The sequence below is a fragment of the Protopterus annectens genome, chromosome 3.part0 (genome assembly GCF_019279795.1).
Source record: "Protopterus annectens isolate FY-2018-M chromosome 3.part0, PAN1.0, whole genome shotgun sequence".
Classification (NCBI taxonomy): Eukaryota; Metazoa; Chordata; order Ceratodontiformes; family Protopteridae; genus Protopterus; species Protopterus annectens.
In genome coordinates this window covers 954,440,565-954,456,769 of record NC_056731.1, presented here as the reverse complement: position 1 = coordinate 954,456,769, position 16,205 = coordinate 954,440,565, and positions in this window count along the sequence as shown.

Genomic DNA, 16,205 nt, shown 5'->3' with positions numbered 1-16,205 from the left:
AACTGGAAAAACTCCCTTATCAGCCTCATCAAAAAGTTGAGATCCCTCATCAAATACTCTAAAGCTAACTATGAAAACATAATTGCACCATATAGTAAAGACAACCATAAAGCCTTCTATAGCTATGTAAAAAATCTCCATGGCAATATGGAGATTTGCTTTGAGCTACTGCACAATGGTACCTCCTATACTGAGCCAACATATATTGCCAATATACTGGCTGACAGATTCAATGCCAACTTTACCCCCTCTTCCCTCCAAAGGACCAATCACAATACCAGTAGATTGCCAGGCACCCATTATTACTGCTGCACAGGTTAACAAAGCACTGTGCCAAGAATACAGCTTCTATGGGACCTGATAATATCCCTGGCAGTGTTCTACATGAACTACAGAGTGAACTGGCACCTCACCTGTGTGCCCTGTTCAACCACAGTCTCACCTCAGGCTTTGTCCCTACCAAATGGCACACTGATGTAGTCATCCCTCTCCACAAAGGAGGAGTGACTACAGACCCTGGGAACTATCACCCCATTAGCCTGAAAAGTCTGATATGCAAAGCTATGGAATGCATGGACCTAATAAACAAGGATGTAGGGAATCTCCAAACTCTGGATCCCACACAGTTTGGTTTTGTGAAGGGTACACCATGCCTGCTCAACTTGGTTGACTTCTTTAAGTCTGTCACCAGAGCAGTGGATGAAAGCAAGGTGGTTCATACAGCCTACCTTGATCTGGCCAATGCATTTGATACCATTCCACACTCAAGAATCATAGAAAAACTCACTAAGCTAGGCATCAACCCCTATATCACTAGGTGGGTTGCAAACTGGCTCACAGATAGAACCCACAGTGTGAAAGTAGCTGACTCCAAGTCAGACTGCCTACCAGTCATGAGTGGAATCCCACAGGGATCAGTCCTGTGTCCTCTCCTGTTTTGCAACTTCTTCTCAGAAGTCCAGGCCAACATGAAGGGACTCTGGCTGACAAAGTTCGCAGATGATTGCAAGTTGGGAGACATTATTAACTCCCCAAGTGATGTTGACATCCTACAGAAAGGTCTCACTGAAACCAATGACTGGTGTCAGAACCATGGCCTTAAGCTCAATGCTAAAATATGTGTCATTATCCCCTTTGGGAAAAACCCAGTTCCCATGAATTACCAGATTGATGTTAGTCCACTGAACTAAGGGCTTCGCATCCAGGAAGAAAGAGGTTATTGTCTCCCTCTACTCTTCCCTCATTAGGCCAACCACTAAGTACAATGCCACATTTGGCATGTACCTCACTAGACACCTGCAACAACTGGAGGTGATCTCTGCTTGACTTACAAAGCCATGTCTGACCCAGCTCTGTTAGAAATGCTACATCTATAGAAATCCCAGTCCCTCCACACCACATGCTCCATCCTCATCCTCATTACCACAATCAACAGAAAATGCTGGAGGGACAGGTTCATAGCCCAGAGACTGCCCATGCTATGGAATAGACTTCCCATACATGTCAAACAGAGCACCTCATAGGCCCTCTTCAAGACAAATCTTGATGAGTGGATGGGAAATAGAAAATTCACCCCGGGGATCACTCCAGTGGCTCTACTCGACAGAGGGACTGGGAACTAAGGTTGGGTAGCACAATACTAGGGTAATCCTATGGGCTAGGCTTGTAAAGGCTCCAGGGTCATTAGCCTAGTTATTACCTATGAACCTATGAACCTATAAATGTGTACACATGTTTTTGGACAGTTTAGTTGATAGCACCTTTAGCAGTTCACTGATTGTTAGCAAAATGTGTCATTTGCCTATTTTTTCAGGGTGGGGAGCCAACTCCCATTTCTGTGTTGGCACAAACAAAATTGTCTGTACAGAGTTTTGCTTTGCTGTTGTTACTCTCCTTATTTTGGATACAACCTTTCTTTGTGAATGACTGTAATATGTTACAACCACATAAATCCTTTTTTATATTTGAATATCTTGACTGTTTTTTGTTTCACCAGTGGGTAATATGGAAAAACTACATTTTATGCTTTATATCTAAGCAGGAATTTTATTGATGTGATACTTATGTGTATTATCCTTCTTTTCAGTTTTATGTCACCTAGGACTATGGCACCCAAGCATCCCAATCCCCACTAACCCTCCCCTTCAGTGACCCTGAGAAAGAAGTAATTGTTCAAGCATTTAGGAGACATGCTGCTTTCTGCTTGAGTGAGAATGTGGGGATGTGTCTGGAAGAATGCAAATATGACAACAGATAGTGGATGATGTAATTACCATAGGTGGCCAGAGCAAGACATATAATCAGGTGCATCATAGGCCCACTGACATGATTTCACCTGCCCAGAGGAGAGCAGCTGCAGTGGTCCATGGGTGGATGGTTACCGGGTGGGGTGGCCTGCTACAGAGCCACCACTGACACTAAATGAAGAGTTCCTATCCACTATCAGGGATCCAGACAGCTCAGAGGAAAGCGCACAACAGCATGCGATTGATGTTGGTGTTGACATTTCAGGGAGGACAAGTATGTCTCAGGAGGAGCTTCCAGGTAGGCTTACCTATCTCAATTGTTAAATATTTGTTGCACAGTAAAATATTGACAGCATTACTTAAGTTCTGTTTAACATAATTTTTTTTTTTGGGGGGGGGGGCTAGTTGTAGATTGATATAATTATCAACACATTATGGATGATTACAGATGGGCTTGAGGAAGATATGTCATCCAAGTTTTCGTTAAAAATATTGTCAATGGATATATGAAGGGTAAGAAGTGTTAACCCCCCCCCCCCCGTGTTACTGTTAATTGTGATGGTGGTGTTCTTACCTTTTGCTTAACTACTTTCAGGACCATCCTCCATATGAACTCTGGAATCATCTGCACATGGACAGCTAAATATTTTTTTTGTCAGTACTGATGAGCAGTTCAAAGAAATAATTATTTTATCCATATGTGTGATGTGTGTGTCAGGACTCTTGTGTGTATTGCTGTACTGTTTGTAATAGTGGCATCACTGTTAGTTTGTTAGTGTATATTTGACTATGGTAGTGTAGGTATTAATTTCTTTCCTGTGTTTGTTGCTTATTATCACAGATGACCCTGACAGTGGAAGTGTAGGACTCTTACCACCTGATGTCAGAGTATCACCAGAATCTGATAATGGTGGTGGCCAAACACAGGCACAGTTGGGGATTCAAAGGTTGAATCTGACACTGACATTGACATTCAGCCATCCCCTGTAATTCCCTCAGACACAGCCAGTAGGCATAAACCAAGCTTTTCCAGTGAGCCCTCAGATAATGGACATGTGAAGGGTGAGACACTTAATCAGGGTAGTGGGGTTACTGCAACTTCAGTGCCTGTTGACTCTGACCATAGTCGAATTTAGTCAAGTGGGATGCTTGGAGGAGGTCTGCTGTCCATCCTTCACCTGATACAGGTGTGTCTTCTTGTGCCACTCGATGTATATTTAGGGCCATCATGGAGGTGCAGGCATGTTCCAATAGGTCCCCCAGAGAAATGCTTAGGGTTGTAGGTGTGGCACAGTCTGACAAGCTTGATTGCCTCCACCATGTTGCCAATTAAATGGATTAGATAAATTAGATACACTGAAATGGGCAGTGCCTGTGATGGAATGTCTGCTGGGAGGGGGATGGCATCCATGTGGGTGTAGGTCAGCCATATCATGTGATGTTAGCCAACATGGCTGTGCCTGATCATGTTCCTGTAGTGGTAGTATTTCCTCTGCTCCATCAGTGGTTGAGGTATCCAGACCCAGATGTAACATTCTATGGGGTCATGGTCGTGGGTGTCTTTGTGAGAAGAGCTCATCCAGCAGACATCAGTCATATTCAGGTATCAGCAGTGCATCTGACTGTGGGTGTGGACATGCCAGTGCAACTCCTGGCAGAGCCATTTCTTGTGGTTTGATACGACAATGATGAACTGCCAACTCCACCATGCACAGCTCACACCTGTCCAAAATAGCTAGCACAGAGCTTGGCTGTGTTCTTGCAGACACTCGCAAACCAATTTCACCTGGAGGGCCCATACAGACACACACACACACACAACATTTACATGGTTCAGCAGTGAGGCTTAATGCTCATTCTGTCTCAGTGACCATTTTTACTTATTCAGATGTCTGCTTGTTTTGCTTTCTTACTCAGATGCACTCACTTACCTTTTGTGTCAGCCTAGACTTCTTGCCCCCCACACAACACACTGTGCAAGTGATGATAACTGTGCCATATCCTTGTTTTCTATCTTTTGGGTTCAGGGATACATAAGCTTTCTGTCTAATGCTCATGGTGCATAGCTGACTTAATGCTTAGTATATCTGCGTTTGTGATGTTTTGCTAATTGTACTGCTTTCTTACCAGTTTTTGTAAAGTATAAATGGCTCCCCCACTGTTGGACCAAGCCATAAATAAAAGTCACAAAGGCTGAACAATAGGGCGACCTTTTACATATTTTGGTCTTATGAAGTTAGACAGTTGATAGAATCAAAACAGTTTTTGCATCAGTATTTTTAAGAATCTTCTGACAGTTATGAAGTCTGAAACTGAAATGTGTCTCATTAATTTTTAACTTTTTTCTTTAATCACTTGCCAGTACAAAAGTATGAGGCCAAACTGAGGACATTTTGTAACCATCAGTACTTTTGTGAGGTATGAATGCATGAATATTTGATGCCTGAGACTTATTACTTGATAGAGGACACATGTATTCACTTAAGACTCTGCTGTCACATGTTGAAGGCATTGCTGTACAAATCACCCACCTTTTACTTACTTACGTTACCAAGTAACAACATGCAAGGATATGCCATTCATTTGTATTATTACACAATTTTGTTTTAATATTCCAGGTTCAACAGTTGCTAGCAGTTGCTATAGTTTTAGTTCTGGCCTTAGTCTGTCAGATGCTAGGAGCACATAGCCATTATACGGATAGGTAAAGGTTGTAAGTGTTGTTTGATATCAATGCTAAAATATGTAAGTGCAGTGGATGAAGGTTTTAGCCACTTAGGTGGTAAGTGAGTGTGCTATGCATTGTCTTTTACCCAATGTGAGGGCATATTGAGCACACCTACATCTATCTACACCTACAGCAGCTGCTGGTCCCCCCCTCTCACCCCTCACCTGCATGTGGCTGTGGTGACCTTGCCTTTGGTGGTGGAATGTGTGCCCCTTCACCTTGTTGATCCTGCTGAATCTGTTTCCTTCCTCAGGATGATGTTGTGAAGCATGGCACAGACAGTGAAGATTTCAGTACATGTACATGGATTGTATGGCACGGCTCCCCTAGATGTATCTAGGCACTGAGACTGCATATTCAGCAGCCTAAACACATGCTCTATGACATTTCTGATTTGAGCGTGTGCCTCATTATGTCATTCTTCAGCAGGTGTGTGTGTAGTTTTGATGGGCAGCATCAGCCATGGTTCCAGTGTATAACCTGCACCCCCCCCCAATAAATGACCCTGTGGGATATCACCCCTAGTGAACATCTGATACAGTTGGAGATGTGTGCAAGATGTGTGAGTCATGGTTAATTGCCTAGCTTGACAGCACACACATTCAAGATGATTCCCTTAGTGTTACAAATGACTTGGCAGGTAATGGAGTGGAAGTCCTTTCTATTTATGCAGACCCTTCCCTGTTCCCCGGATGGTGCCTTGATTTCTTTATGTGTACAATCAATGGCACCCAGTACTTTAGCATAGTGTGCTAAAGGGTAGAACTCCTGCATATTTGTGGCCCTGTCCTCAGGAGAATGGGGAAAATATATGTGTTCACGGGTATGTTGGAGTATAGCATTCAGGAGCTGATGAGGGATTCTGGATGCTGATGCCTGTGACACCTCCAGCATGTCCCCTGTTTGTCTCTGAATGGTTCCCCTAGCTAAAATTCTAAGTGCAACACATACTTTGGTCTGCACTGGTATTGGTTCCCCTTGATTTGCCCTTGTGTGAGTTGGAGGATGACAGAGGTTGCAGAGTTCCTGTAGTGTGTCTCTATCCACCCTGTAGCACTCCGCAATTTCCACCTCATGCAGACTTTGATAAGTTAAACAGGATCTGAAATCTCTTCTCCTTCTTGACCATGGTCTGTTAGCAGTAGCAGAAGCATAGACTTCAGCCTGTTGCACATATACATGAATTAAAGCAACAGCAGCCCCTGACATTCTTTCTGTGTAGACTCCTTTCTGTGGCTGTATTCTAATAGGTTTTGGAATTTGCAGGCAAAAGCAGCATTAACTCTACATGGTTGCTTTATAGCTTGTTGAATAGTTTCTCCATCTTGGATTGGTTGATTAGCATGCAGTTCAGCTGCTTATGCTGAAATTTGCATACCATGGTGTTTACTGTGTTTGTGTGGCTCTACACACCATGTAGCGCCACTTACTGAAAAGAAAACAGTATGCTACAGTGTGCAGAGCGTGGTGCAACTCATATGCAGTCTTAGAGGACTGTGCAGGCTTTCTTGAATCTGCCTTTAAGATTAAAGTATGTTGCTTGCTAAGGTACTGTACATTAAATTATTATTTTGTCATACACAAATATTTGTTGAGTTGAGAGACAAAAAATAAAAATTTTTGGGCAGTTATGGGGTGAAGTGGCAACAGAGTTTATTTACTGGTAAGATACTCCTTTTAATCTGTAATTTTCTTATTAGTGTTCCCTGAATATTTGTGTATTACTACTTATCATTTGTAGGTAACTGCCAGCTGTAGGAATGTTAATGATTATAGCACTGGTGTTAATGACTGCAATTGCATTTTATCTAACACAGATTTCTTTCCACAGTTCCTTGAAGATTTTACCACTACCACTGCAGGGCTAAAATGCATACAGTTGTAAACTGTGCTTCTGCTGTCACGCTTTTTTGTTTTCATAACTTATTCTCCTTTATGTTAAACATTCACCTGTGATTCAGAAAGTCATATTGTAACACAGTTGTCACAGTGGATTCACAGTAATTAAAGTTTAAATGAGTTACACACATCTCATAAATATAGGCTAGGTGATAGTGCAAGTGATTGTGAAGAGGAGTTGTCATAAGTGCTGCATGGTGAGTTGGTCCAATATTGTGACCTACTTGATGCAGGTGACCCTGCAGACACTGATCTGACAGTGCTTCTTTAATATAATCTGGACTCTGATTGAGAGGATGTTCTTCGTGTTTCACTGTTGCAGTCATCACACTTGGGTTATCTGCCTGCAGGTAGCTCTCAGTTGGCCCGAATACCAGAGTCTTGGGATTTCTGCATCGGATGCTGTCGGCTCTTCCATGATATCAGGTCATCAGGGGTATAAAACATGCAGCCGCCGCTATTACACCAGCTTTTCTTGCCGTGCAGGAGCCCGAAGCAGAAGCAGTTTGCAAGTGCCGGTCGGCCGCTACCTGAAATTTTCGTTTTTCGAGTTTCAAACCTAAAGTCTTCTAAAGCTAAGTACCCCATTGGGGATCCTTTTTTCTTGCTCTAACTGATGTCAGAAGAAGTTAACAATTGTCTTGCCTGTGGAAAGCAAATACCTCACAGGGATTTTCATTCTTACTGTGTCACCTGTTTAGGCCCAGACCACAACGTTCCTCACTGTCAGTTTTGTGCCTTGTTCAACACCCGAACTATTCATTGTTGGGCTTTCTTTATAGGTTCATAGGTTCATAAATTCTTTCTCTCTCATTCTCCATATTCCAAAATGGCTTTGTTAAGCCATCCGACTACCAATCTTCCGAATAAATGTAAGGATAAAGACAGAGACAGACTGCATAGGTTCAAAACTGCCGATGACGATTCTGTTAAGCTAGTCACCAGTTCGCCGGTACTCAGTGAGGTGCTTTCTCAGCCCCTGATACCCGCTTCTATAGATTTGCAGGCCTTTACTGAGACCCATTCGGAGTCCGGTATGCTGCGAGATGCTTCTTCGACTATGGAACCTGCAGATGTCTCTACCTTGGATGGGTCTGGAGCCGCTGTGCAGGCACCGGCTTCTGAAGGTGTATTCAGGCCTTCCGATGTTCATATTAAACCGACTACTTTGTTTTTGACTAAATCTACTGAATTTCTCAGGCCCAGAGTTTGCACTGCGCCTAGGAAACTGATGACCAAAGCACATTCTCAAGCTCCCATGCCTCAGAAACAAATGCTTAGAATGGCTGAAGACCTTATTACTTTAATTAGGGGAAGCCAGCCTTCCCCCTCTAAAAGACAAATAAATGATTTTCCTTCTGATTCTAAAGACCATGAGTCCGAAGACTCTGATCTCTCTGATTACCAGGACATTCCCTTATCCACCTATGAGGATTCGGATGCAGAGGATTCCATTCCCTCTGCCTCCCCTCCAGAGGACTTTTCTTTCGGTGAAACCTTGCACACCCTTAGAGAGCATTTCCACTGGGAATGCCAGGACTACCTTCAGTCAAAAAAGAGATTCAGGGAATTTTTAGACTTGTGTCAGTACAGGCCTGTAGCTATAACCCCTGTTCTGGATATTGTAGATGATGTCTTCATGGAATCTAGTCTTACCCCTAATACTTTACCTCCAGCTGCTAGAAAGCCTAACAGGTACTACAGAGTACCTGACTCTCACAGATTTCTCTTTAAAAATACTACTGCGGATCCAGAGACCATTTCACAGAGACCTAAAGGTATTAAGGCTGCTACAGCCAAAAACCCTACCCCTTCACACAGGGATTCTAGGGCTTTAGACAGATGGGATAAGAAGGTATATACCTCTGCAACTCTTGCCATCAGGGCTTTAAATTGCCAGTTTCAAATGTTGAAGTACTAGCAGCATATTATGGAACTAATTAAACAAAAAATGTTGTTGATTCCTGATTGTGCAGAAAATAAAGATTTACAAAAGTTAATGCATTCTGCAAACCAAGTTGGTAAACATACTTTGCAGTGTGGTTTTGATGCCTTAGAAGCATTTTGCAAGGCTGCTGTCACTGAGTCTGTTCTGAGAAGGCATGCTTGGCTGAAGGAACAAATCTTGCCAGACCATGTCAAAGCAAAATTACTAGATGCTCCATTAACTCATTAACCCAGAGTACCTTCTCATGGCGCCTATGTGCTTAACACCGTGTGCGTCATGAGAAGATACTAATTTCAAGCTGTTACCCCCGAGTGCCTTCCTGAAGCGCGAGAAACTGTAGTTCACATTTGTAGTTGAGCCTAATGTAAAACACATTGAAATCATAACTGAACATGTAAATGACATTATATAGTTAGGATTCAGTGTGTTTTTACATTAAGTTCACATTAAAGTTTTACTACAAATTCCATGTAAAAGGTTCTTGATAAAGCAAGTGGTGGCAACCAATCAGATTCTTGCAATCCGAGCCACCACTTGCGTACCAACTCCACCCCCAACCTAATTTCCTTTTGTTTTATCCAAATAGAGGGTTTCTTGCTTTCTAAGTGTGTAGAAGATGGCCAAGCAGCCAGCGGTTTGGAGCCTCATTCCCTTTCAGTAAAGACTGTTGCAAAGCGTAAGTAAAGGTGTAAGAAAACCGGAGTCTTTTCTGAAATATAATTTGTTTCTGGGCTTTTCTTGATGACTAGAACAGAAGGCAGCATCCCATATTTGTTTCTCTTAATTGAAATGGGAGAGTGCAGGCAGGTTTGCTACATTCTTTTGTGTACTTTTACTTATCTGTAATGCATATGCCCTGGGCTGACTAGCTGCTAACGGACATAACTGAACATTCAGATTTCAGCAGAATTGTTTGAATTTCTACCTGTGTGGTTTGCTGGAAATTATTTTTTTTATGTGGCAGTCCGATATATTAGCTACCTTCATGCAAAGAGTAGAGAGTGAAATGTATCTTTAGAGTAAAATCTAAATGATGGAGAGTTCATTCATTGGTCTGCACTTCAGCAGCTGTGTGCTACATTTGCAACTGTTTGCAAAACACTTTTTTTTTACAGTAAAAGTGAGGAGATAAAGCAATCAAGGCAGGCATGTAGAAAACAGACTTCAGCAGCAGTGAGAGTGTTTTAGTCCAGTGTGATCTGCTAAACATTCGCTAAGGGGTGGATGGCACTTGTCCTGTCAAATGACAAGTTCCTAAGTCCTTTCTCAGGTGTGTAAGTTATGAGATAACTGCTTCCATGATGAAATATGCATCACTTAGTTCATTAATGGTATCATTATCATTAAAGGCTGGGTGGCACTAGTGCCAGAAGATGACAAGTCCTTAGGCTTCCTTTCACTTAGTTTTATATTATTACAGTTTTATTTCAAATGGCATACCTTAGCTACGAATGAGGCGGCAACTATACAAAGAATTGTATACATGGGATAACTTGTAATTTAAAGTGTCGTGATTCAGTACAGTGAGTACACAGATGTAGATATTGTACACTTATCTCAAAACACCTATCCAGCCAAACGCAGTCACAAGTCGCACTCAACTTCTGTGATTACCCCACGAATGCCCACAACCATTCATTGCATTTTTACCTAGAGCCAGGTCATTTTAGAAGTCCCAATCTACCTTGCAGGTATTTGAGAATGTGGGATGAAGCAGATACACACAGAGAACGCCGATAGAACACAGGAAGAATGTGGAACTTCTGCACAAAAGCCACCCCAGTTGTGAGCTGGACCGGAGAATCTCTTGCTGTTTGGTGACAGCCACTGTGCCCATTGCTAATTTCACTTATGATTGCTAAAGTCTATAAATATAAATTTTTGTTGGCCCTTTACACCAGTACTACACAAACTACTACACTGAAGCAGCTGTAAATGTTTTTCTTTATTAAGTTTCAAACATGTTATTAAGATGCACGTACTTCCCGTACCGATCGTTGTGCCATGCAATGTGTTTATTTAACCAGGGATAATGTCATATGCAGACTTTGTTACATTTCTCTGATAAGATGCTGTGCCTAGAATTTTATGGAAACAGTTGACCCAGCATAAACATGCTTTCTTTTGTTCAACCTTGTCATTTTACTTCATCTCCGCTTCTTATTAATTCAGTTAGCATTCAAGATAATTGTACTAAACCTTTGCTTAGCTATACATGTTTTAATGATTACTACTTTTCCTGTTTAATGGATTCATCTCCAGAATATGCATTCCTTTTTTTTCTTAATTTGTTTTTCTTTAAAGTTGTTACCTACTGTGTTTAGGCAGCAGACTCTCATTTGATGCAGAAGGCTGTGGGTTCTATTCCCACACCAGGTAGATGTATTTCTGACAATACAGTGCAGCAGAAGGGTTTAGGGGGTGGTGCACATTTGAGTCTGTCTTCCTTCAAATAAGATATTAAATTTAGGTCCCATCTATTTGATTTTGTGGTAGATCAGGTGGTTGTGAAAGATCCTGGTCTAATTTACAGACTTACTTTTGTTTTCTGTTCTGACATCATTTTTGATGAATTCCTCTTCCAACTCCAACTGCTGAAATAGCAATGCTGAAGAAATTCAGCATGTACACTGTTGGTGGACTTGCTCAAAGAAGCAAAGGTACTGAACTCAGATAGCAACATTCACCAGTACCTTATGGACCATTAATTTGACCTTACATCCTAAACTTTTATTATTTGACATGCTACGTATAATTTAGAAACTAATATAGCCAATAGCCACAAAATATTTTATTTCATCACACTGGAATTCTTCCCTTTTATCTGTCTTCCCAGCTCAAGATTTATAGAAGATTTAAACTAACTATTCAACAGTTAATGTGAATGGGGTTAAATGTGATTTTTGTTACCTTCTTTTTTGTTTTCCTATTGTTTCTCTTCATTTCTGCCTTTTTTTCACCTTCATTCTACCTACACTTGTTCCTTTTTCACTTTTTTTCCTGTAGGCTTTCTATGTTCCAACCCGCCAGCTATCAGCCTTCATCTCATGAGCTGTTCCCACTAGTTCTCTATCAATGACAATACTACAATTGATTTGGGTGAAGAACAACCAGAAATTGCCATCATCCATTCATGTATGTAGGCAGCTATACCCCGGATGTACATAGACCATCCACCTTCCCTGCAGCCTCTTACCCATGAAATGGCTCAGCAATCCCATGAAACAAACATTCCTAGCTGAAGCCAAAAGTTCCACATCAGTGATCCAGTATCATCGTCAGGTCCTTCCTGCAGACATAAATCCCACTGCATGGCTTGTTATTCCTCCCCCTCACTGACACTCCTTTGATCTCATCATAGGCCCACAGAGAAGCCCTCATTACTGTAGACAGATGGACATTTCCTTTAAAACCCTAATCGTCTCCTGATGGCTCACATGACTGCTTCCTGTGCTTTCATCTGTGCATGCCTATTCCCATGATCCAACATCACCAATATATCTGTCAAACATCAGTAGTAATCTGTTTGCATTTTCTTTCCACTGCAGGTTTGTCCACCTTCTGACACTGACATGGCTTCACGACCAGGAGAACAATAAGTGAGAGTGTGGGTATGTGGCCATTCCTACATTCCTACATTCACTGGGATGCCAGCCATGCCTCTGAAACTGAAAACCAGTACAACTTGAGTTTCCCCACATCCAGTGTGAAGGTATACTGGATTGCAAGAAGAGGTATGCATTGGAGCAGAGTACTGCAGTTGTTGGAAGAGAAGTGTTCCATCTACCCAGAGTCAGACATTCTTGTGCTGCACATTGGAGGGAATGATGTCCTCAGTCAACTACTCTGAAGGCTACGGTTTCAAACCACAGCAATTTTTGAACACCTGCAGTCGTGGTGGCCACATTATCATTTTGTGTGGTCTGATATAATTCCTCAACAGCTATGGGAAACAGAAAACAGTCAAGAGACAACTCACAAGGCCAGACGTTTACAGAATGAGTTCATGCATGGCTTGATGCACAGGGTCGGTGGATCTACAATCTGCCATGACAACATCACAGTGGAAGATGTTCACCCATTCAGAAGGGATGGCATTCACCTAACTGAGGAGGGCATTGCGTTGTTTTTGACTGACCTCCACAACGGCGTGCGGAGAGCTATGCATGATTGGTAACATGCAGCTTGTGAGAAGAATGGAAAACACCCTTGAACAAGTAGGACCAGTATGGTAAGTAAAACTCTATTATGAAATGTGTTCTGTAAAATATATTTTTCTGAGTTTGGCAAATAACTGTGGTAAGGAGCTGGTGAAGATGCTGAGAAAGAACAACTGCTTCAGGAAAGTGTTACCACGTGCAATCTAATATGTCAGTGACCATCCTGCAATACTTCTTTTTTTAATCTGCTTTTATCAGGCATGTGTAGAGTTTATATGACAGGAAGGACTTAGGAATTACAGATCTTGATCCCTTAGATCCACTGCTGAATGGACACATGTAAAGAGAAAAGGCATAGGTAAGGCAGACTGCTGACACTGAAGGAGGTAGTGAGACTATAGTGGTGTAAGCTGTCTGAGTGGGTAGCCAGCAGACCTATCAGACAGATCAGATGGCCTTGCCTGCCACTGAAGTCCCATGCCTGAGTAAAGTGGCAGTCCATACCTTGCTTTTTCTGTTTACATGTACCCATTCAGCAGTATGTTGACTACACCAAGAAGAATGTGTATATTTACAATCATATGTGTCTACATGGTAAAACAACTGCATCTGAATGCTGTACACATGTGCAAATGTCAGCTTTTTTAGGACTCAGGCTATGGAAATTATGATTTTTGTTTTCATATGTTGGTACATAACTTTGCAAGGGAGCATCTGAATGTGCTAAGTAATATCTCATTTTGAAGACAGTATTAATTGTTCCAATATAGTAAAACAATCGTGCTTCTATGTTGTACACATGTTTAGATATCAAAGTTTGTTTTGGACTTAGGTTATGGAAATTATGATTTTTTTTTTCATATTTTGGTACATAACTTTACAAGGGAGCATCTGAATGTGCTAAGTAATACCTCATTTTGAAGACAGTATTCATTGTTCCAATGTGGTAAAATAATTGTGTCTCTTTGTTGTACACACATACAGATATCAAAGTTTTTTTCAGACTTAGGTTATGGAAATTATGATTTTTTCCATATTTTGGTACATAACTTTGCAAGGGAGCATCTGAATGTGCTAAGTAATACCTCATTTTAAGACAGTATTCATTGTTCCAACATGGTAAAAGAACTGTGCTTGTACGTTATACACATGTACAGTTATTAAAGTTTGTTTTAGACTTAGGTTATGGAAATTATGATTTTTTTTCATATTTTGGTAAATATCTTTGTAAGGGAGCATGCTAGTGTGCCAATTAATACATAATTTTGAAGACAGTGTCACTCCTTACAACATGGTAAAAGAACTGTGGCTGTGCAGTGTACACATTTACAGATATGCAGTTTGTTTAGTATTGTAGGATTATGAAAATTATACATTTCCAATACTTCTCATTATTATGCCCATATCTTTGTAAGGGAGCATGGTGATGACACAAATTATACATAATTTTGAAGCTGACATTGAGATGCACAACTTCTACACTGATACGTACCCTCTGTCTGTTAACGGTGATGAGATATTATGCTTTGTTTATTTATCAGTTATGAGAAATATTATATTAATCATATGTCTGTGAATATCTCCATAAAGGAGCATCACACAGTAATGGTTAAGGTTTCGTTTTAAAGCTGACATTCATACAAACAAATTAAATGCAAATTGTATGGGTCTACATGGTACATTGTCCAAGATATTGTGCTTTACTTTTCCAAAAAGGTAACTAATATGCACAATATCAGCATCCCTTGCCAAATATTTAATAATGACTTTGATATGCACTATCAACATTTATACTGTTGGAAAGGTCAGTGTCTGCTGAACAACTTTCACATTTACATTTTTAGTCTAGCTCTTACAGTTAAAGAGTTATGAACATTTGTTTTCCATATGGTATTAGAAATGGATTTTCTGAAAATGAGCTCAGGCTGCACTGTTGTTCATTTGGTGGAATTAAGCAAGCAGCTTTTTCTGAGCTGCTCCGGAGTGAATGAGTTAAATTAAGAATGTTTGTTTGGCACAAAAGCAGAAGTTCTTAAAAGATGGAGGAAAAAGCTAAATCTATGCAAACTGTTAAAGATTTCCTACAGGTGCAGCCACCTAGATTCAGTAGGCATTGCCCTTCAAAAAAACTGGTCCTTTCAAGTCCCTCCCAGGCCTTATCAATTCAAACCCAGGGGCAACAGACCACAAAGACTACAGTCTCAGAGTATACACAGATCTAAACAATGGAGTGCTCCCACACCAAAAACAGGGAGTGGTAAGCCACCCGCTTTTGGAAAAAAGTTCAAAATGACTTCTCCTGCATCCTTCCCAGCCATACCCAAGTACTTGCACCCCTAGGAGGAAAACTCGCCCTACATGCAAAAAACTGGGAATACATTACCCAGGACCATTGAGTCTTAAACATTGTATCCCAGGGATACAGATTCTACTTCCATTCACTGTCAACCCCAAGCACATGCCAGACCTTCCTCCAAACCAGTGGGCAGAGGCAAAAAAGCAAGTACTTTCTCTTCTCAGCATCAGGGCTATTCAACCTGTTCCAACAGAGCAAAAGGGACAAGGTTTCTACTTCAGACTGGTTCTGGTGCCCAGAAAAGAAAACATTTGGCACCTTATCCTGGATCTGTCAATTCTCAACACCTTCCTGGTGGTAACAAAGTTCAAAATGCTTACACTCCAACAGCTGCTGCCTATGCTAGCCAAGGACTCCTGGCTGATCACCATAGACTTAAAAGAAGCTTATCTGTACATCCCCATAAGGGAATCTTGCAGGAAATATCTACTTTTCAGGACAGGCTCTATGCACTGTCAGTTCTCTGCACTTCCCTTTGGCTTATCTACTGCACCCAGGGTATTCACAAAGTGCCTGGCTCCAGCCATTGCATACTGCAGGCAGAGAAACATTCAAATTTACCCATACTTGGATGACTGCCTGATTCAGGTGGACAGTCAGGAATTGCTACTTCAGCACTTGATATTTGTAAAGATAAAAGAAATCACATCTGGTACCCAGCCAAGAAAATGTATTTCTGGGAGCAAGCTTGAACACAACTTCCCAGATGGCATTCCTCACTCCAGAAAAGCAGGTTTATTTGACAAATTACTAAAAACTACTGGCCACCCAAACCCAGCTATCTGCAAGAAAAATACTGCAAGCCCTAGGGTTCATGGCCTCATGCATTCTCCTAATTCCATATGCAAGACTGCATATGAGGAAACTT